Source organism: Tamandua tetradactyla, chromosome 25 (assembly GCF_023851605.1).
Source record: "Tamandua tetradactyla isolate mTamTet1 chromosome 25, mTamTet1.pri, whole genome shotgun sequence".
Taxonomy (NCBI): domain Eukaryota; kingdom Metazoa; phylum Chordata; class Mammalia; order Pilosa; family Myrmecophagidae; genus Tamandua; species Tamandua tetradactyla.
In genome coordinates, this window is record NC_135351.1 from 16494181 (window position 1) to 16516686 (window position 22506).

Sequence of the window (22506 nt, forward strand, 5' to 3'; positions counted from 1 at the left end):
GATAAGATATTGGGTAATTGGAGCTGAAGGGATAAAGATTGTGCAACAGGACTGAATGTAAAAACTCAGAAATGGACAGCACAATACTACTTAACTATAATACAATTATGTTAAAACACAATGAAGCTGAACGTGAGAATGATAGAGGGAGGAGGGCTGGGGGCACAAAAGAAATCAGAAGAAAAAATAGATGATAAAGACTAAGATGGTATAGTCTAGGAAAGCCTAGAGTGTATAATGATAGTGACTAAATGTACAAATTTTAAAAATGTTTTTGCATGAGAAAGAACAAAGGAATGTCATTACTGCAAGGTGCTGAAAATAGATGGTAATTAAAATTTTAAAATTAGAAAACAAAACAAAAAGAAGGTAGCATTACCTCCTAACACTTGGTATATCCTGACAACAACAATGAAAGGTGGAAAGATGCGGCTCTAATCACTTAAATACACTAATTATGAGCAACAATCTGAAAGTTCAACATCTGTCCCAGAACTCACAGGATTTATCAATGTTAAGTCTGTCTGATTTGGAGCTAAGAAGAAGGAAGGCAAGGAGTAAGAGACATGGCTTATAACCCTGACACAGGGAGGCAAACCCTTACTGACCCCCACAGCATCACCCCTCACCCTCTCCCTCAGGCAATGAAGTGATGAATTATTATTCATACAGCAAAGCAGAGTCTTAGCCTCAAGGAGATACTTGAACTGCTTTCAAAGTGGACAAGGAACTCCTACTCACAGTCACCCTCATTACTGGTGGATTCTATATTTGCAAATTCACCTACTTGCTAAACTCTATTGGTAACCCCAAAATCAGTGCTTGTGCTTTCACGGTCATTTGCAGAACACGTGCAGAGCTGTGAAAAATTTGAATTGCCCAATGTGTACTGGGAAGCTGAGGTTGAACAAGGCAACACTCTGCCTTCTCGTTTCAGGTTTACACTGTAAACAAATGTCCTTTTTGGTGTACATTTAATACAATGTTTTTCACACTGTTGTGCTCTTTTTGGTGATTCTGGTGTTTAAAATGGCCCCCAAGTGTAATGCCGAAGTGCTGTCTAGTGTTCCTAAGCCCAAGAAAGTTGTGACATGGCTTACGTGGCATGAGTTACAAAGCTGTTGGCCATGATTTTGATGTTCATGAATCAACAATACAAATTAAAGTGTCATTAAACAGAAACACACATAAAATAAGGTTGTGTATTGTTTGATTGAATATGTTGTAACCAGAGATTCACAGGAACCTAACCCTGTATTTCCCCAATGTGTACAGTGACTTTCTAGAACATAACTACTGCAAATAACAAGGCTCAACTGTAGTTGTATGATAAAGCCTCCAGTTCTCACTAGGAAGAGCCCAAGGCCCTACAAACAGCCAACCATGTATGTGCACTGTCATTGCTGCACAGGACAAGCAACTGTCAGAGAGGAGGAGGAGCAACAGAAGAGAAGTCCCAGACAAAGGGAGGAAAACAGCAGGTGCCAGGCACCGACTAAACTCAACCTGTTGCTGTTGGGCCTGCCTCCTTCCCTATCATGGGAGGACCAACAAAGACATCATCATCCTACTTTGAATTTGCAACCTGTTTTCCTTAGATGCTGTTAAAGAATTTTGCCTGGAGAACCTTCTTCCCATATCCTAGTCTGGGATAGGAGCCCAGCACTGCCATGCAAATACACCTCTACATCATCTTTTCTTTGGTCAACTGGGATTATTCCTGCCTGTAACCTGCTCATTGATATTATTTCCAGTGAGAACTCCCAGAAAAGTCTTTACTTAGTAAGCAGCATAGGGAGGTATGCTGATTTGAATCCGTTATGTACCCCCAGAAAAGCAAAGCTCTTCTAATCCATTCTTGTGGGTTCAGACCTAGTGTTGGGTGGGGTCTTTTGCTTAGGTTGTTTCCATGGATATGGGACCCAGCCCCTTCAAGGTGGGTCTTAATCCTTTACTGGAGTCCTTTATGAGAGGACACACAGAGCTCAGAGCTCAGATGTTCAGAGTCAGAGAAAGAAAATGCCCTGGGAGAAGCTAAGAGAGAAATAAATGCTCAGAGACATTTTGGAGACAGCTACTGAAACCAGAACCCAAGAGAAAAGGAGCAGCAGATGACATCATGTGCCACCCATGTAATAGAGGAACCCCAGATGCCAGTAGGCTTTCCTCAGAGAAGGTATCTCCCTCTCGATGCCCTAATTTGGACATTTTTATGGCCTTAGACCTGTAAATTTGGAACCCAATACATCCCCTTGTAAAAGCCAACCCATTTCTGGTATATTGCATTCTGTCAGCTTTAGCAAACTGAAACAGGAGGTTTGGAACATGGACTTTTGATTGATATTACCTGCTTTGAATTTTAGCTCTGCCACTGTTAACTCTTTGAGTCTTATTACTCAACCATGTGCCTCTGTTTCCACACCTACCACATGAGGAAAATTATAGCCACTACCTTAGAACTATTGCAGGAATTAATGGAGACAATCCATGCAAAGTGCATAGAGCAGAATCAATACACAGTAAAAGCTCAAATATTAGCTAACGTTGCCCTTACTATGGCTGATCACACAATCAACTTAACCAAAGGTTGACTATTATTTTATTTCATTTTTTATAATTGTATTTTGAAACATTTTCTAAACCCACAAGACAGTAGTCAAAACAATGCAAACCCCAAACAATGAGCTCTAACAGAGCCTCCACCCACCCAGATACCCAGATCCACCAATTTCAACATTGGCCATATACTCTACATGTCTGTATCATCCATCCATCCATCCATCCATCTGTCTATCAATTTGATTATTTAGCCAAGCTGGTATTCAGACCAATGTAGTATAAAAGCCAGCATCAGCTCTGACTGGTCAGTGCCCACATGATAATCGGTTGTAAATATTTAAAGTATTATATTTTAATAAATATTAAAATATTTTTTATCAGCCTCCTCCCTCCCAATTGTTAGTCATTTCAAGTGGGGCCGACCCTTGAGTCAGAGAATCAGCCTTTGGCTGTGGAAATCATCAAGAACATGTCTACTGCTCTCTGCTCCCCTTATTTCGTCTTCCCTTCTAAGTTTATACAATTTAGGACCCATGTGCTCCGAGCACTTCCCCTCCTTCCTCTGAATCATTAAACAAAGTTTTGATGGCCAAGTACAGTGAGGGGGTAGAAGAGGCTCCTTTGAGCAGAGCAATTATAATGAAACCCTCATCTGAAAAAGCCCTCCAGGATGCTGTCTGCTTCTGAGAGTGTCTTCTTCTGAACGGATGTGCCAAGGTTGCTATGGTGATGAGCTTGCTTTCTGTTTGCTCAGCACCATTCAATCTTTCTAGCAGTCTCAGTGGCACCCACTGGATACACAAGGAGCCCAGAGAAATCTAAACTTGGGAGTGAATTTATATCAGAGCAGCAAATAAAGCCAGGCCAAAAGCCCACCCCCTTGGCTCTGTCATTGAGTTGGCCAAACATTTTTCCCTGGAATGTCTACACCCACGGCTTAGGTGCCACTGGGACCGCCTGTTCTCCCATCTGCAGAAAGTCTCTTGCAAGTTGCTGACCGCAACATTTGTTTATCATGTACCCATGGTGCCCATGACCCTTCACGTTCTCTGGGGTAGCAGAGGAAGAAGCAGAGATTTCAGGCACTGCAGGGACTAGGCCACCTGCTTGCTAGGGGTTGGTGAGCCTGCTGCCATTCCCCATTCTCTTCCATACCACCCAGGGATGCAACCCTACCCAGAGTCGGCCTGCAGGATGACAAGTAATACGCATGGGTTCTTTGTTTCCAAAGACTAATAAAAAAGAACTGACCTGATCCAAGAAAAGTCAATAAAATTCTTTCTAGAGGAAGGTACCCATAGAGCATTCCAGCTTCAGAAGAGCAGGGAACTCCCAGCTGGCTGTAATTTAGCACTTTGCTCACCCAAGGTAAGCCAAGGGTGAGGCAGGTTGAAAAGGATGTCTGAGCATTCATTGGCCAAAATGGGGTAAAAAAAAAAAAAAAAAAAAAAGCCCCCCACTCTGAAGCATGCATTGACCCTTCCCTCCAAGGCCTCCCCAGCTACCAGCACCGTAGCCACTGGGCAGCCTGTGCTGTTTTCAGACAAACACGTGTGCAAATCAGCCGACCCACAGCAAAACCGAACAGCACAGCCTGGCAGATGAGACTTTAAGGTCCCGTCACACAAACCGGGCTCAATCTCGGAGTTCAGTTTGGTTCTGTCCCTTGCACAGACTAACAGGACTGCAGTCACCTTAGCAATTACACAGCACAAAGATACCTGCTATAAAGTGGCCAATATAAAATGCACAAAATTCCCACAATTAAAGAAAAAAGAAAGAAAGAAAGAGCAACTAAAGAAACAATGACGAATGCAATACATGACCCTGGTTTGGGTCTTGTAAGGGAGGAGAAAAAGCTCAAAAGGACATTATTGGGACATATGAACAAATTGGAATCCCTGTATAGAGCTGAAACCTTTATATCAATGTTAAATTCTTGAGCTTGATAATGGTACTTAAGGAGGTTACATAAATGAATAGCCTTGATCTTAGTAAATGTACATGGAAGTATCCTTTGTTCACAAAGGATGATGTCTGCAGCCTACTTTCATATGCCCAGAAAATAGAAAGAAAGAGAGCGATGGATAGAGAGAGGGAATGATAGATGGAGAGAGAGATGTTTAAATGTTTAAGTTGGTGAATCTGGGTATCTGGGAGGATGGGACTATGTTGGAATTCTCTATATGAGGTTTATATTATTCTTGCAACTATTCAGTAGGTATGAAATTATTTCAAAACAAAAAGTATAAATAAAAAAAAAGGGACTCGATGATGGGCCCTTACAATTCTCCCAGAAATCATGTTCCACATATGACATTTTTGGTCTACTTTATAGTTGTGAAATCAAACCACATTTGTTCTAAAAAGAAATGAAGGCTCTTACAACCAGTCTAAAGCAGATTTAATCCAAAGAAGTCAACCACTTAAATTGAGATTATTCTGTTCCCCCATCAAGCTAAGTGGTATTAAACTATTTATACACACCCACCAACATGCTAGGCTTTCTGGGGGAAACCGAAGAAAAACAAAGTGTCGGCCTTGTTCCTTAGGATCTTGCAATCTAGGTGGGAAAAAATGATGTGCATATTTGGAACGAGCTCAACATGCGAGTCCAGTCACACCAGCTGGAGTACAGATTGGGCAATGTAGGCTGTGATGCTTCAAGATTTCTGAGCGCTTCAGAGCTGACCAACCCCACTGCAATCCAACCAAGTGAACAAAATCAGCTAGCAAAGGCTGGAAAGGACAATGAACTGAGCTTCTGATCTTAGGGAGGGCAGTGCAATTTTAGTTTAGGATTAATACTTTGGTGCCTGGCATGAGAGGTAACTCAGAGTTGAAGACAGCAGCTGAGGGAGCCACTCAACTTGGGGTCAACTGCCGGCACCTACTACTACTTCCTAGATGGGTAGTTTTGAGTCCCTCACATAGCCTCTCTGTGCCTCTATGGTTTTATCTATAAAAGGGAGATTGATAAACAGAGGAAAGAGCTTTCCACTCTTACCCTGTGGAAAGAACTTAAGCACTGTGCCTGGTATGTAGTGAATGCTTGATACATGCTGCCTTTTGCTATCATGAGATTAATAAAATAATTAATCTCTTAGTAATAATGCCATTTAGCAGATATCAGGAATCAGGATATTTGATCTAAGTCAAAGACAGATTATGCAATTCCACTTTTAGGTATTTACCCCCCAAAGAATTGAAAACAGCATATCTCAGGTACTCGTATACAAATGTTCAAAGCAGCATCATTCACAATAAAGAAAAAGTGACAGCAACCCAAATGTCCATCAACCAATGAATGGATTTTAATAACATGGTTATACGTGTGTATACATAGCCATATATAGAATGGAATAGTATGCAGCCATAAACAAGAATGATGTTCTGAAACATGCAACCACATGGATGAACCCTGAAGACATCAGTGAAATAAGACAGACACCAAAGGACAAATATTGTATGATCTCACTCATATGAAATGTCTAGAATAAGCAAATTCATAGGAACAGAAAGTAGATCAGAGGTTACCAGGGGCTGTGAGGGGGGAATGGGAAGTTATTGCTAATGGGGACAGATTCTTTGTTTGGGATAATGGAAAAATTGTGGTAATCAATGTTTTTTAAAAGGCGCATGAGGTAACACAACGTAATTTTAAACTAGTTTCTTTAGGGCTGGATGGAAGAGAAGTTCTTAGATTTACACAAATACAATGTTAGTCAGAGGTGGTTGTAAACTAAAGGCCAACTAACACAACAGCTAAACTCAGAAGGAGGCTTCCTGCCAGTAGCCAGCACTAAAATAGAAAGTGAGTTAGCTCTCATGTCTCAGGAAGTCTGGCGGCAGGGAACCAGCACAACTATCTGCTGAGTGGATTCGCTTGTCACCCCTCACTGCTCAGATTCGGGTCACCTCCCAGCAGTGCCAACGCTTGAAAGTATTCAAGGGAGACTAAGCTGCCATTCAAATATACAACGTTTCTCATGTCCTCTCCCCTCTGCCATCCTTTCAGTTCTTGAAAACATGAGTCTCCTCACGAGACTATCCTAGAATACTTGACTGTGGAAAACACAGCCTTTCTTTGCAGATGGGGGATGCTATTGGGTGCAAGTCAGCCCCAAGGGGAGCTGCAGGTGGATTCCTCCCCATTCCCTCCTATTTCTTCAAGGTGAAGCGTCTATGCATTATCAGAAGGTACTTGATGAATTTGCAGAGTATCAGACCCTCTGTGGGTGTGGATTCTGTAGCTGGACAAACCATCTGACCTCTCCAATCCTCCTTTTCCTCATCAGATGAATGTCTGTTTTGGACTGTGGAAATGATTACATGAAATAAATACAAAGTATATGTTTGAGTTTGGCACAAACGACGGTCATTTGCCTAACCCACCATTAGCACTATTATCTATATGGCTATTGTAATTAGCATGTCGTTTCCTAGCTGCCCAGCCAATAAGCATGTATCTCGCCTTAGCCACGTGCCAGCCACACAGTGGTAGAAGGTAGCCATGGGCCAAGCCTTCATGGAATTTACGGTTGGGAGGGGGCAATCAATAAACAAGTAAACAAAGACAGAAACAGATCATTTCCTGGGTCATGGAAGTATTAAGAAGGAAACAAGTGGGGTTCTGTGATAAAGAGTAAGAAGAGGAAGCTTACTTTAGATAGGGTTGTGGGGGAAGGTTTCTCTGGAAAGTGACATTAAAGGATGAGAAAGAGCCAGCCATGTGGACAGGAGGGGGCAGGGCACTCCGAGCAGAAGGAACAGCACATGCAAAGGCCCTTGGCGGGCAAGAGCTTGATGGTCCAAGAAAGAAAAGATGTGGAGTGCCATGGGCAAGAGGGAGATGACGCAGAGTGAGGTGGGGGAGTTGGGCAGGGGCTACATCATGGGCCTTTCAAAGAAGTTTGCACATTAACCTAAGGGTGATGGGGGACTTCTTAAAGAATTTAATTGAAAAAGGGTAAATCATGTAGATGGTTTATAATAAAAATTTTATATCTATCCCTTATGGAGTATTCACCATATGCCAGGCTCAGGGCTAAGAATTGTATACGCATTATCCAGGTGAGACGTGGTGGGGACGGGTACCAGGGTGATGAAGATGGGGAGAGAGAGAAGAGGACAGATTCGAGAGACAAGAGAGTCAGGCCTTGCTGATAGCTGATAGAAGGGATCAGGCTCAGAGAAGAACCCAACTCAGACACTTGCAACCAGTTTCTCAGACTATCCCATCACCATCGCCATCATCCTCTCCAAGTCATACTGACCATTTAACCAAAGAACAAGATTAAATTGATCAGATTAGAAGAGTTCAAGAAATTCGTCAAGATTTAACCAATTAGACTGACTTATAAAGCACCTACTGTGGACACTGCACTTTGAAGGCCATGTCCTAGGTTGCTCTATACTCTCAAGTATTCCAGCACTCCATACTGCAGCCCCCTGTCTTTACCTACTTCCAATGGCTTCGTCTAGACCTATTTTCCAAAAGAACCTGAGAATTGCCAAACAGTCCAAACAATGTAAGTCAGCTTGGAGAATGAAGCCAGAGAATTACTCTGAGGACACGAAGTACTCGTGCTGTTTACCAAAGCCACCGAGCTGGGAGACCCGAGTCACCAAGCATGGAGGGGCTCTTTCTGAGCAGCAGGCGTGAAGCAGCCCGTGAGGCAAAGACAGAACAATGTCAGACTCAAAACAGCACCAAAACCCAGAGCCCAGGGATGGCTTCTCATAAAGGGAGCAGGAAAAGAATTGCCAGACATAGCTCTTTCAACCAACCATAGCATGAATAACAATCTTTATTGCCACGTCATCGTTGAAACAATAAGGTATGTTTGGAATGGAGACGTGCTGGGCAAAGATTAAATTTAAAGAGTCTAATCTGCCCCCTTGGTGTAGAGTACACACACACACACACACACACACACACACACACACACACACACATTCATTTCAATGAGAATGCATTCCCGAAAACATTGAACACTTTCATCGATGTACCATGAACTTTACAACAACATGCAGCAGGGGTAGTGACAAAACAAAACAAAAACAAAAGCAAGAAGGAAAGGCCTTGGGTCTCCCATCCTATCTTCTATGCTTGGGAAGAGTGTTCACTTGTAGGGAAAAAGAGAGAAAGGTATCAGACTCATGTGATAAAGCTTTAGTCCAGACCTGGGCTAGCATTGTTATTTTTGGAAGCCAGCCATGCTCCTACTCAGTAAAAGCTCACACCAAAGCCACACAAGAGACCAGAGAGGCTATAAATCATAACAAAAGGGGCAATGGAAAAAAACAGAAAGAAAGAAAATGAAGCCTGGACCTGGAAGAAACAGAGCCATCTCTTAAGTGGGTAATTGCCCCACTCTCATTAATTACTCTCCTGGGATGCAAAAATCCAACCCAGAGACACAGTCTGATTGCCACATGGCTAATCAAGCAGGTCCTTTTGCAGAAAAGATAGTCACCGGGAGTGATTCTCCTTGCATAGAGGAGGTTTTATTTCCTAATCCCAGACTTCAGTTTGTTTATCTTTCCTCTGACACAATGGGATAAGTCATACAGCCTATGAAGTCACTGAAAAGAATAAATGTGGAGACCTAAAAGGGTGATCAGGTGATAAGTTCAAATCTGGGACTCCCCTTTAAGGAATCCCTCTGCTGAAGTCCAGAGTTTTTGTTTCACCTGCCACCTCTGCTCCTTATTCCTTGTGCATACCATATTAGCTTAGAATCCTAAGATGTTAAAGCTGAAATGCATCCTAAAATCAAGCTGGTTAGTACTCATGTTAAAGATTAAGAAGCAGTTCCAGCAAGGATGAATGTCTTGCAGCCACACACTTGGCTGATGGCAAAGTCGGAATTAAAACTGATATCTCCTGAATGCCGGTCCAGCGAGGGCCTTCCTGTTACACCGGGAAACTATTTTTCACCCCTTTTTAGGAAAAATTTCAATAATGAAAAGCCCTACTAGCAGGAAGTCAAAGGGCTGGTTGCTGACAGACATGGCAAACATGTCTTGAAGGCTGTCAGCTCAGTGTTCCCTGGGCACACTGCGTGTACGGTTTGAGAACTACAGCAGATTGTTCCTGGTTCTGTGGGGTTTTTTCCTTAGGTTCCAGTCCTGCAGAAGGCTCAGCATGGAGGGGAAGAAGGAGATGCTTCTTTCTCAAGGTTGGGTTGCACTATTGGACTTCTATTGAATTTCCTGTTCAAGAAAGAACTCAGAAAGGAAGGCTGGTGGCAATTTGAGAGGTGAGCATCTTTCTAAAAAAAAAAAGAGAGAGATGATGGATGCAGGAGTCATTAAAAATGGGGAGTCTGACCTGGAGGCCCAGATTCCAAAAAGGGAAGAGATGATTTTAGAGGTTCCTCCTGCTCCCTGGGGAAGGAACGACGCCAGAGGGCTGCCTCCACCATCTACCGCCACTGCCTCTCAGCTCGACTGTCACAGCAGTGTGACTCCTCTGCCATCACTCCTGCAGTCCCCTCACCAGAGGCAGGAGCAACTGTCTTGAAACAGGAAATCAGATCCTGTCACTCCACCCCTGCCACCAGCCCTCGGTGGGTTTTGCAATACATTGAGGGTTGAACCCCAAGTCTCTCCCCTGCTTTGGAGGGCCCCAGCCATGTGCAGCCACGCTGCACTCCTTACTCCTCTCCATCTGCCCCACTGCCCTCCTGGCTGCCATCCCTGAAACACCCCCAACACGCTCTCACCCCTTTATACTTGCTGTTGTTTCCACTCAGAACACGCTGCCCCCAAACACGCACATGGCTCGCTCCCCCACTGGGCTGGTTTGAAACTGTCATGTACCCCAGACCACCTTCTGCTCTTTTAAGTCATTCCATTCCTATGGGTGCTGACCTATTGTGGGCGGGACCCTTTGCTTAGGTTGTTTCCATGGAGATGTGATGCCGCCCATTCAAAGGGAGTCTTCATCCCCTTGCTGGAGTCTGTTAAGGTAGGATAAAAGGCAGAGAAATTCTGGGGAGAGCGCAGAGAAGTTAAGAAAGAGAGAAACGCCCAGAGACGTTTTGGAGACATTTTGAAACCAGAGCCGAGGAGAAAAGGACCAACAGACATCACCATGTGCCTTCCAGCAGCCGATCCTCAAAAAGGCATGTCCCTCCTGATGCCTTAATTCAGACATTTTCATGGCCTTAGAACTGTACATTTGTAACCTAGCAAAGAAAAAGCCAATCCATTTCTGGTATATTGCATTCCGGCAGCTTTAGCTACCGAAACACCCACTTGCTCCTATCTGTTTGCATGTCCCTCTCCTCAGAGACCCCCTCTCTGGCCGCCCCAGGGGGCGGGGAGACGTGGGGACACCAGTATCTCCCTCACTCTCTAACCTTCCCTGCTCACTCCATGTTTGGTCATTGCACTAGTCTCCAGAGCAGGTGATGCAAGCATTTCTTTGGGGTTTCTCTCTCGCCACTGGAAAGTTGGAAGGCTCCTGCAGGCAGAACGTGTCTCTCTGTTCACTGTCTTGTCTCCAGTGATGGGAACATTGGCGAGGACAGAGAAGTGCTCAGTTCACACTTGTCAGCTTGAGTGGAACCAAATCCAGGCCCGAATTCCCACTAGGTCTGGGTGGGGATCCAAGAGGAAGGTAGAAGGAGGAGAAAACATGATTTCTACTGTAAAACCCAAGGCCAGTAGGGTTCTCTGATTTCTTCCTATGCACAGGTTTGCTTCTGAATACAAATCCCACCCATCTGTCCATGTAGCCCCTTTCCAAAGGGTGACAACCAAGCCTCAGACGCGTGCTCCACCAAGTTCTGGCGGTGGGGACGAGGGACAGGGGACAACAATCAGGGCTTTTTGGAGGCAGAGGACTTCCTGCTGCCCAGAGCCCCAGGTGGCCCCAATTCTCAGGAGCCTTGAAGGGAAAGATGTCATTCCATCTCCTTCCTAAATACAGCAAGCTTGGCATGGAATGCTAAGGGAGTGAAGAGTAGAAGAGAAGAACGGGGGAAGATAAAAGCTGCCACCAACCAAGTCAGATCTCATGACCCTCCTGAAGACATAATAATTCCACGAGAAAATAAGGCACTTGTTTTCCCTTCCAATGCAATACTTCTGGGTGGAAAGCTCTACCCGTTAGCTTGCAGCACATGGAAACTCACTCAAAGAGCTGTCATCTTTTTTTCTAAGTCTCTAAAATAAACTTTTATTTTAGAATACTTGATCAGGTATTTATGTTAAATTTAAGGACTTCTATTTATGCAACAAAGGACTGTTTTTTCCCCCAAGCCTCTCTGAAGGAAGGAAGCACAGGCAGGCTACTCCTTCGTGTGGGAAGGCAGAGTGGCAGGAGAGCAATGCAGTAATGGGTTTGGAGAGTAGTTTTTAAAATTCCATACCCAGTAACTGTACTTAGAGGGATTTACTTGAAACAGAATGTCATAAATCAGACCAAAGGCTATATGCAAAGATGTGCATCTCAGCACTATTTATAATAGGGGGCAAAAAAGCTGCAAACAACCTAAATCTCTAAGAATCAGCATGCATGCACAATTCCCAGAGACTGGCACATAGATATAAGTGGTAGATATAAGTGCTTATATCCACCACTCATATCAAGAAGTGGGAGGTATAACATTTTTATTGAGAATAAAGAAAGTGTGGTCCACCTATATGATGATTGTTTTGAAGATTTTTCCCCCTCTACTGGCAGTGTTGCATGCTTATAAATAGCTAGGTAAAAGGAAAACTTTCAAAATTTAGCCTTTCAGAGGAGACTTTATATTCATCTGTATTTTCAGAAAATCCCCGTTAACTTTTTCCCACTACCCCAGCTTCTGCATTTGACAACTGCTCAAAAGGCATGTGCCACCCACCAGATCTATTCTCTCCATCCTAACCGCTGCAGGCTCCATTAGCCTCCCCACCAAGAGGCAGGTGACTGTCATTCTGTAATTCAATCAGAGTTTTTCAGCATCTCTTACGTTCTAAGTCCCGGCTAAGATGTCTCAGGAGGGAATGTCCAAAGCCCAGGGCTGGAAGCCCATCCCGTCTAAAGAGCTTTCCCCACGAGGGGCCAGAAGGGTTTGCTGGGTGAGTTCAGCCTTGCCCCAAGGCCATCAATCAAGCTGACACTGAAGCCTGTGAAGGATGGGTTCTCAAATGCTGGTTTCTTCCTCTGGGAAGGACCAACAGGCAAGAATCTGAAATAGCAAGCTATAATTCCTTCAAGGAGAAATATATCCGAGGAAGGGAAAACGTAATGCAATAGGCTTTTGGAAAGCTAGAGATTGGCTGGGATCCCTCCCCTTCATAGGTTCTTCACTTCTACACACGTGCACGCACAGGAATACATACACTCACACGCAGACGCATTCACTCACATGCCAAGTACGCACACACACAAACACACACAAGCATGCACTGAACTCACACTCACACCAAGCACAGGCATGCACAAGCACTCAAACACACAGTTTCCCTTTTCTCTACTCATGCCCTTCTCCAATTAAGGCTGTAATTCAATCTTTAAGGTCTGCTGACAACAAAAAGAACAAGAAGCTCACTTTTACAGTTTGTAATGTGCAAACTCCAAGTGGAACCCAAGGCCCCTGGGACACAAGCTGCCCAGCTTGGATTCTCAGGACAGAGAAACAGACTTGGTAGATTCAGAGACCAATAACAGCAGGAAGAGACTCTAGGGACCATCCACCCACACCCACAAATGAGGGAATAAAGTTTCAAAGCGATGGTGTCGGCCGAGATGCTGCCTACACGGAGAGTCCCCATTTCCTTGCCACCTCTGGTTCCAGGCATCACCCCCAAAATTTTCTCCTTTTCCCCTCTCTCCCACTTACTCATGATTTGTTTTAAATAATGCAGACAGAAACAGACAATCCATCCCCAAAATAGAAGTGTTTACATCTACACTTGGACCCTTGGCGAGTAAGTATTAGCAGCTTTGGGTAGGAAGAGAAGAAGGAAAAAAATAAAGAAAAAAAGAAGCCCACATTCCTTTTGATTCAGATCATTTCCATCTCAGTAGGAAGCATGTGTTCATCCAGATACCAGTGGGCTGGCTCCTTTGTTTAAACAAAAGCCTTTCCTGAAAGCTACAGGGAACCAGAGAAATTCTTAGCGAGAATTTTCTCCAAGTTGAAGTGGGAGGTACCCTAGTGGGCCAGCCTTTCTCTGGTCTGACAAATCTGGAAATGTAGCTAGGAGGGAAGACTGTGTGAATGTATGCCTGTTTTACATGCAGCTTGATGTAACTGGCCATTTCTTCCACACCTAATGTTATTTTAAATATATATCATCCACGTAGGACAATGCAATGGTGGCTCAGTGGTAGAATTCTTGCCTGCCATACCGGAGACCCGGGTCCGATTCCTGGAGCCTGCCCATGCCAAAAAATACATATATTTCTATCATCCAGGTAGAAGAGAATGCATGGGAACAAATGTGGAATGTGGAACTTACAAGATAGTTGAGGGTGCCGGACACAACCCTTGTAGCCAGTTTGCTGAACACTTCGAGAATCAATCAAGGGAATACCTTTGACAGTCTGTTTTCACTTCCAAAAGAAAATACCCAAAGAAAACCCCAGTGAGCATCACATTTAAGAATAAATATAAGGCACCCAGCATGGACCTGATACACAGAAAGTCATATACACATGCCCCCTTGCTCCAGCATTCAATTGAGCCCAGATCCCCATGTTTCAAAGACAGGCAAAACTCCTACACAATCAGAGGACATGGGCACTCCTGAGACATATGACAGGCCTGTTTGTTAAGCACCTGCTATGGGCAAAGGACCAGGTTAGTCATCATCCTAAATGTCACGTTTAACCCTGAGAAATGAGAACGGACCCACTTTACCACACAGATGAGGAAGCTGAAAATGCCAGAAAGGTTGCATTATTTGGCCAAGGTCATTCAATGAGTAAGTAGCAGAGCTGGGATTGGACCCACCTTGATCCACAATACGTGTTCTTCCTGCTCCGTGCCTGTGCCTCATAAGGAGAAGCTTTAGAAAGACTATCAGAGAGATCTTCTTCAAAGATCCTTTTGGACGTATCTTCCACCCAAGGCAGAAATGCCCCCAGCAGATGGTCATTCCCCCTTTGCTTAAATAGAGTGATGATGGACTCACAGCCACCACTCCCACTCCAAGACTGAGCTGGGCTCCATGGTTAAAAGTTCTGTCTTTATATTGGGCTGAAAGCTGCCTCCACATAATTCGATCCATTGGTCCTAGATCTGCTTGATTCTGTAACAGATTTTACAAATGTAAGGAAAAGGATGATGACAACAATGATATTTGGATTCCTCCTAAATCTTCTTTACACAGAAGAGTCATTTTTGAAGGGTCTCCTTTCAAACCTAAGACACCATCAAATATATACTGCATATATTTGGATGTGAACCAAAATAGAGTACTTAAGCACATTTTGTTATCTGAATGATGAACCATTGTGAAATGATTAGATCAGGTTTTCAAAGAATACTCCATATGATGAGAAAATATCCACCACTTACTGTTAATGAGGAAATTATAAAAGAAAATTATAATCACAATTTTGTTAAAGAAAGAAAACAAATACCCACATGCATGTAAAAATGGAAGAAGGAAATGCAAAAATTGCTAATATAGTGGTTACCATAGATTGACATGGTCAAGGGTTTTAAAAATTGTATTCATTTTATATTTTTGCATTAATTTGAAACTTTACAAAGGTTTTCATAAGAAGAATCTTCTGGTCTACATCCATCCAATCCAAAGCTGCCTATGAGGACATCCCATAGAAAGGTTATATAGGAACTTATACATATCAACACATTTAACCCTCACCACAACCCTTTGAGTTAGGTACTATCATTGTCATCATTTTACAGATGAGTAAACTAAAGACAGAATGGTTAAGTCACTTATCCAAGGTCTTACAACCAGGAAGCATTAGAGCCAAGAGTTAAGTCCAGACCATCTGGCCCCAGGACCCACGCTCTTGGCCATGACTCAGGGATCTAGTTGCTCTAGACCTCATCTAAGATAGACAAGATTAGAAAGAGCAGAAAAGGAAGCCTGCGCCTGCAGATTTTGAGTGGCTTGTTCTTAAAGTCCATTATGGGATTGCTCAGCAAGATAAACCAGGCAGCAATCTTCACTCCTTTAGAGTGTGAAAGATTCAGTAGCTTCACTCCAACATCTTCCTGACAGCACACATGGCTTGACCTCCCTACCCTGGCACCTGTCTAATCTTACGAGAATGCCAATTAGAAACCATCTCCATCTGGCTCTTATAGAAATTAAAATTAAGATAACACAGCATTCATCAGTTCTTTCTTGAGGGAGGAAACAATTCTGGGATGTCCTGTTCTGATGTATGCTAGAGCTGCTGGCCCATCCAAGGATTATCCTGCTTGGGTTTCCACCTCCTGTCAAGTGGCTCCACTCCAAAGTCTGCTGGACACGTGGTGCAAATAACACAAAGTTTTGATGGGAGTTAGCCTATGCGGGAAGCAAGCTAAGACCCCATCTCTGGCTCTCTGCCATTCCACCTGGCTCAGCTATGCCTTCTAAGAGGCAGTTCTGGGCCGGGAAGATTACTGCCATGACAAGGCAAGCCACTGGCCCAGGCTGCCTGGTCCTAGTCTATTGTTATGGGTTGAATTTGCCCCCCTAAAAGACATTCTCAAATTCTAATTCCTGGCTCTGTGAATGATTTGGAAATAGGGTCTTTGAAGATGTTATTAGTTAACATGAGGTCAAACTGGAGGGTGGACCCTAATCCAATATTACTGGTGTCCTTTTAAGAAGGAAAGAGTTGGACACAGAGAGAGACTCACACATGGGAGTACACCATATGAAAGAGAGGCAGAGATTGAAGCCCAAGGACTACTGGCAACCCACCAGAAGCTAGGAAGTGACACAGACTTTGCAGTGGTTGAGATGGGAAAACGTATATTGCGTATATGTTTCCACAATTGTTTTTAAAAAGAAACAATGATATTTAAACGCAAAACATGATCTTCAATGGGATCTAATAACGGAGGAGAAATGGCTCAAAAGGACATTATTGGCACATATGAAAAAGTTAGAATATAGACTGTAAGTTTTTTATCAATGCTAAATTTCTGAAACTTGATGGTAACATAAGTGAATAGCCTTGTTCTTAGGAAATATATATGGAGGGATTGTGTGCTCAAGGAGCATGACATATGCAACCTACCCTCAAATGTTCAGAAAGTAGATAGATAGATAGATAGATAGATAGATAGATAGATAGATAGATAGATAGGATAGGATAGATAAATGAATAGAATGACAATTTTAGTGAATAAATCTGGGTATCTGGGTAGGGGGCATGTTGGAGTCCTTGTATGGGTTTTGTACTAAATTTGCAACTGTCTTGTAAGTTTTACATTATTTCAAAATAAAAAGTTAAAAAAGAAAAGGAAACAAGGAAGGGTTTTTCCCTATAGGCCTCAGAAGGTGCACAGCTCTGGTGCACTTTGATTTTGAACTTGTACCCTCCAGAAATGTGAGACAACAGATGTTTGTCATTTTAAGTCACTTAGTTAGTGATGCTTTGCTATGGCAGTCCTAGAAAACTAGTACAAACACACAAGTATTTTTTCCTACAGAAATCCTAGGGAACCACAGAAACAGCATGGGTGGGATTTGGTATACTTTCCCCCATCCCCACCCCAACATAAGTCTTGGATTTATCCTACATCAGCCACATTGTGTTGTCCAGGTCACAAGGCAAGCTGAGAGCAGGGAGGGGAAGGCAAAGTTCTAACTGGAGTTGAGACACACACCTGCCCAATGCCCAGGAAAGTGACCATGACCTCCTTCAACCTCCTGAAACCTGTCCAGTACACCCCAGTTCCATTCCCTGACCCTTAAAGCCTGGGAAGCTGAATGAGCACCCCACTGGTGCTCCGCAGGCACCCACGGTGGGTCACAGCAAGAGCCTGGAGCAGTTCCCCCCCCCTACGTGGGACATGACTCCCAGGAGAGTAAATCTCCCTGGCAACGTGGGACAGGACTCCCAGGATGAGTGGGATCCGGCATCATGGGATTGAGAAAGTCTTCTTGACCAAAAGGGGGAAGAGAGAAATAGACCCCCTTTTAGTTTATGGTGTGTTGGAGTGGCTGGAGGGAAGTATCTGAAACTGTTGAACTATATTCCAGTAACCTTGATTCTTGAAGGCAATTGTATAACTATATGGCTTTACAGTGTGACCATGTAATTGTGAAAACCTTGTGTCTGATGCTCCCTTTATCCAAGATATGGATAGATGAGTAAAAAAATAAGAATAAATAAATAATGGGGGGAGGGGTAAGGGGTAAAAAAATGGATAGATGGAAATACTAGTGGTCAATGAAAGGGAGGAATAAGGGGTATGGGATGTATGGGTTTTTTTTCTTTTTTCTTTTTCTGGAGTGATGCAAATGTTCTAAAAATTATCATGATGGTTAATACACAACTATGTGATAATATTATGAGCCTCTGATTGTATATTTTGGATGAACTGTATACGTGTGAAGATATCTCAATAAATTTTTATTTTTCATTTTTAAAGAGCCCAAGACAGGCAGAAGGAGCAATTCGCCTGGCACCAAGCAAGGATCTGGATTGATTGATAAGGCAACCCCTGAGCAAGGTACAACTCAATACTTTACAAGTAGGATGGGGACTGGGGCCTAAGCTTGGCCAGGGGATAGAGCACCCTTTCTCAAGTGTCTAGGTTCTCTTCCAGCTTTGACTGCACTGGAAAAGACTGGCACCATCTGGCAGAAGGAAGGGAATGCCACTGTGCAGAAAGCTTGGGTGTGAGTCTCAGCTTGAGTCTCTTATAACCAGTGTCCAGGGGCAGGATATTTAATTTCTCTGGGTCACAGTTTCTCCTCTGCAAAGTAGGAGCATAGTAACATTAGTCTCCCATGGTTGTTGTAACAAGTAAAAGTATGGGAAAACATTACTGTAAGCCACGAAGAAATCTCTGAATGGCCCTTATGTGTGTCGTGCGAGCCCACAGGACAAGCTCGAGGTAAAGAAGGTTCACAATACATTGAGTTTCTTTCACTTTGAGTTAACCATCTTGAAATTACATGTTCAGGGTCATGCTGAGTCTGTCCAAGAACCCAAGGCCATGTGTATTACATATACTTCAAGCTTATGAAGAGGGAATGTACATGCAGGAGGGGTTGACTTTCAGAACCTCCAATAACTATGCAAAAATCCTAATTGACAAAATGGGAGGCTCAAATGAAAGAACAGATGTGAGTGAACTGTACGGAGTTAAAAACACCATACTCTTGGGTACTGTGCCAGTTTGAATCTGTTGTGCACCCCAGAAAAGCAAAGTTCTTTAATTCTCATTTAGTTCTGCTGGGTGGGATCTTTTTATTGTTTCCATGGAGATGTGATGCATCCAATTGTGGGTGGCAACTTTTGATTAGATAGTTTCCGTGGAGATGTGTCTCTACCCATTCAAGGTGAGGTTGCTTACTGGAGCCCTTGAAGAGGAAACTATTTTGGAAAAATCTTTAGAGCCATCAAAGTCAACAGAGTCCACACAACCCCAGACCTCTGGAGATGCCAAAGGGGAATTCCCCTGGGCAATCTTTATGAAATGAGAAGCCAGGAGAGAAAGCTAGCAGATGTCACCATGTACCTTTCCAGCTGAGAAAGAACTGCAAACGTTATTGACCATCTTGAGCCAAGCCATTTTACCTGGATGCCTTAGTTTAGACATTTTTATAGCTTTGCCTCAATTTGAACATTTTCATAGCCTTAGAACTGTAAACTTGCAACTTAATGAATTCCCCTTTTTAAAAACCACTCTGTTTCTGGTATATTGCATTCTGACAGCTTTACAAATGAAAATGGGTATATAGCTAAAAGAATTGAAAACAGGGGCTCAAACAGATAGTCGTAAACCAATGTTCACAGCAGCATAATTCACAATAATCAAAAGATGGAAGCAACCCAAGTGTCCATCAAAAGATGAACATATAAAATGTACTGCATAGACACAATGGAATATCATATAGCTACAAAAAGGAATGAAGCTGTGACAACATGGATGAACCTTGAAAGTATCATGTTGAGTAAAATAAGCTAGATACAAAAGGACAAGTATTGTATGACTCTATTTATATGAAATATCTACAATAGGCAAATTCATAGCGATTGAAAGTAGATTAGAGGTTACCAGGAATGGAGGGGGTAGGTGGGATGGGGAGTTATTGCTTCATGGGTGCAGCATTGCTGTATAAAGGGATGAGAGAGTTTTGGTACTGAATGGTGGTGATGCAGCATAATATTATGAATGCAATTAACACCACTGAAAAAAATGTACACTTAAAAGTGGTTAAAATGGGAAACTGTATGCTTTACGTATGATACCATGATAAAATGAAACACTATTAAAAAAGAAAAGTACTGTGCATAGTAGTAAACTCTGAGCTCTTTGGGATTGTAGGTTTATATATGTTTAAGATACCTACCATTGGACAAAAAAAGTCAGGCACACCATCCCACCCTCTGCTAGGCCTGGAGCTTCCTTGGAAGGTGCAAATACAACAGTGGGTACCTCTTCAGGCTCTAAGGAATCTTTAGCAAGCCCCAGGACACCAGATTGGGCCTTGGGACACCACGGCCACTGAGCATGTGAAGGGACGACTCAATTTGGCCAAAGAGAAAAAATGACCCGCGTCCCTGGTGGAACGCTGCTGATCTCTCCCTTTTCCGATGGCATCAAGGCACCAGAGCATGGAGACATGACGGCATGCCATGCCTCATCAACTCCAGCCATGTTCAAAGCCTTAGGATAGAGACTTCTCCCAGGCACACAGCAGACAGGAAAACCCAGGTGGCAACGAGAGAAGTTGCCTTCTTTACCCGTCAACTGTGTTTTAATTCTGAATGCCCTTTGCTTCCCAGTGTTCAGGAAGAAAAGAAAACATCAACCTGCTTTCAGGCTCATTTTCAGTCTCTTAGTAAGTCTGCAGTCGTTTCCATGACCCCTGACCCCACGCGGAACTTCCCTTGTTGCTGTCCTATTGCCTCTTTTTGGCAAAATGTGACTTACTCACCCCAGAGTGACACCAGTCACTACGTGGGGTGGAAACTCAGTGGGAGGAGAGCAGCGTGGGAGCTGGGGAGGAAGTGGGGAGGGTGGGTAAGCCGAGGGCGGGGGAAGTGCGGCCAGTAGTGGAAACGCAAACTTGTTATGTTGTCATTTTCCCATCGCTTCTGATTTCAGGTCCCCGGGATGGCTGCGTTGGCTGTTCCTTTCCACTGCCTTTTACACCCAGCACGTTAAAGACCGCCTCTAGTTAAAAAATAATAATAATGAAAGTTTCCAGTTTTTAAATCGTGAAGCCTGAGGAAATCCAGCAGATAGTTTTGCTGTCCAGCTTCCTTAACAAAAGCCCAAAACACCTTCTCAAAGGGAATCCCCAGGAGTCCCTTGCAGGGGTTGGGAAGGGAAGATTGCTTTGTGATAATTTGTCCTTCTCCCACTCAATTTCAGGCTTCCTTTTCTCAGGGCCACAGCCTGGCTGCCAAACCAAAATAGTTCCCTCTGGCCCTCCATCAGGAATAGCGGAATTTGTAGATTACGTGGTAATTCTAAAAATAGTATCCACGAGGGATGACAAGATGCATAGCTTCCCGCCTGCTCTTTCTCTGACTTGAATAAAAGTGCACCACACTGCACATCATCTGCTTGACCACTTGGAAAGTGGGAATAAATATCTTAATTGGTACCAAAGTCCCTGAACATGGGTCATTAGCTGGCTAGAAACCCAAACCAAACCCTAAGAGCATAAGCCCATATATCTGCAAAGCTGTGTGCCCAGGTCGCTCACAAATGAAACTTGGAGGAAAGACCTCAGGAGAAATCTGGTGGAGTGGGGGTCTATCAGTCTCACGAAACGTAGACAACGAGGGGTATCAGCTCAACAGGTGTGAGATGTCCCCCGGTGGCAAGAGTCCACCTCCCAGGCACCCATCTCCACCGCTCTTGCAGAGAAGTGACTCAGTGGGTTTCAGGGAGGCGCTGGGTTCCCTGCTTCACACGGCATCTGCAGTGACCAAGGGGGCTCTGTGACCCCAACACGAGACACTGGCTGCCCTCCTGAGCTTGTACTATCAGCCAGAACATCTGCCAGCTTGTTGTTGCTTCAAGAATTGCCAACCGCCTCTTTACTGCAGAGACCAAAAGAGGAGTTCCAAGGCTGAGGGGGTGAGCTCCAAGGTTCCCTCAGGCAGGAAGGTTTGAGTTTCCTGCTGGACAAGATCCAGGAGCTGACCAAGTACTGCTGATGTAAAAGCTTAGCCAGAAAGTGAGTTCAGGTGGTGCCCTGGGCCTCTGGGCACAGTCCAGCTACGAGCTGGCTTAGAAACAGCTCTTTGCCTCGGGTTGTCTAGAAGAAACAGATGAGGGCATAACACTACACCGTGTGATGAAATCAGCTAAGAAGGTGGATGAAGACCACCTACTTTCTTCAAAGAATAGAAGAAAAACAGAACACATAACATGTAAAAAGGGGAGTATTATTTTTTGAAACATTTAAGCTTTTTATATTCATATATTAAATATTACATAGAGAAATATGTGGAAAATATGCATTATTATACAAATATGCTATTATACATGCATTATATACACACATACATGTATATACTGGTGCAACAAACTGTATTTTCAAAAAGCAATTGCAACCTTTCTGGTCTCATATATCCTTCCAGAACCTTGCTTTTTATTGATGAAGGGTTAGAATCTAGCCCCCTCCCCTTAAATCTGGGTGGTGCTTTGTGACCGGCTGAAGGAAAAGAAAAGTGCAATGGAAGTGATGCTATAGGATTTCCGAGGTTAAGTCCAAAAGGCGATGCAGCTTCCACCTGGCTCTGTCACTGGCAGGGCTCACTTTGGGGACCTAGCC

General features: G+C 43.6%; 1 protein-coding gene and 1 long non-coding RNA gene across 4 annotated transcripts in view; one reads left to right on the plus strand and one right to left on the minus strand.

The window, feature by feature from the left end:
• Nucleotides 1-22506, minus strand: part of GFOD1 (Gfo/Idh/MocA-like oxidoreductase domain containing 1) — a 135574-nt gene that overhangs the window by 52027 nt on the left and 61041 nt on the right. The window lies entirely within an intron of this gene.
• Nucleotides 1-22506, plus strand: part of LOC143669092 (uncharacterized) — a 51994-nt gene that overhangs the window by 26704 nt on the left and 2784 nt on the right. For both annotated transcript variants that reach the window (XR_013168697.1, XR_013168696.1), the window contains one exon: nt 18135-18215. This is a non-coding gene — a long non-coding RNA (uncharacterized LOC143669092). The remainder of the gene's footprint in view (nt 1-18134; nt 18216-22506) is intronic.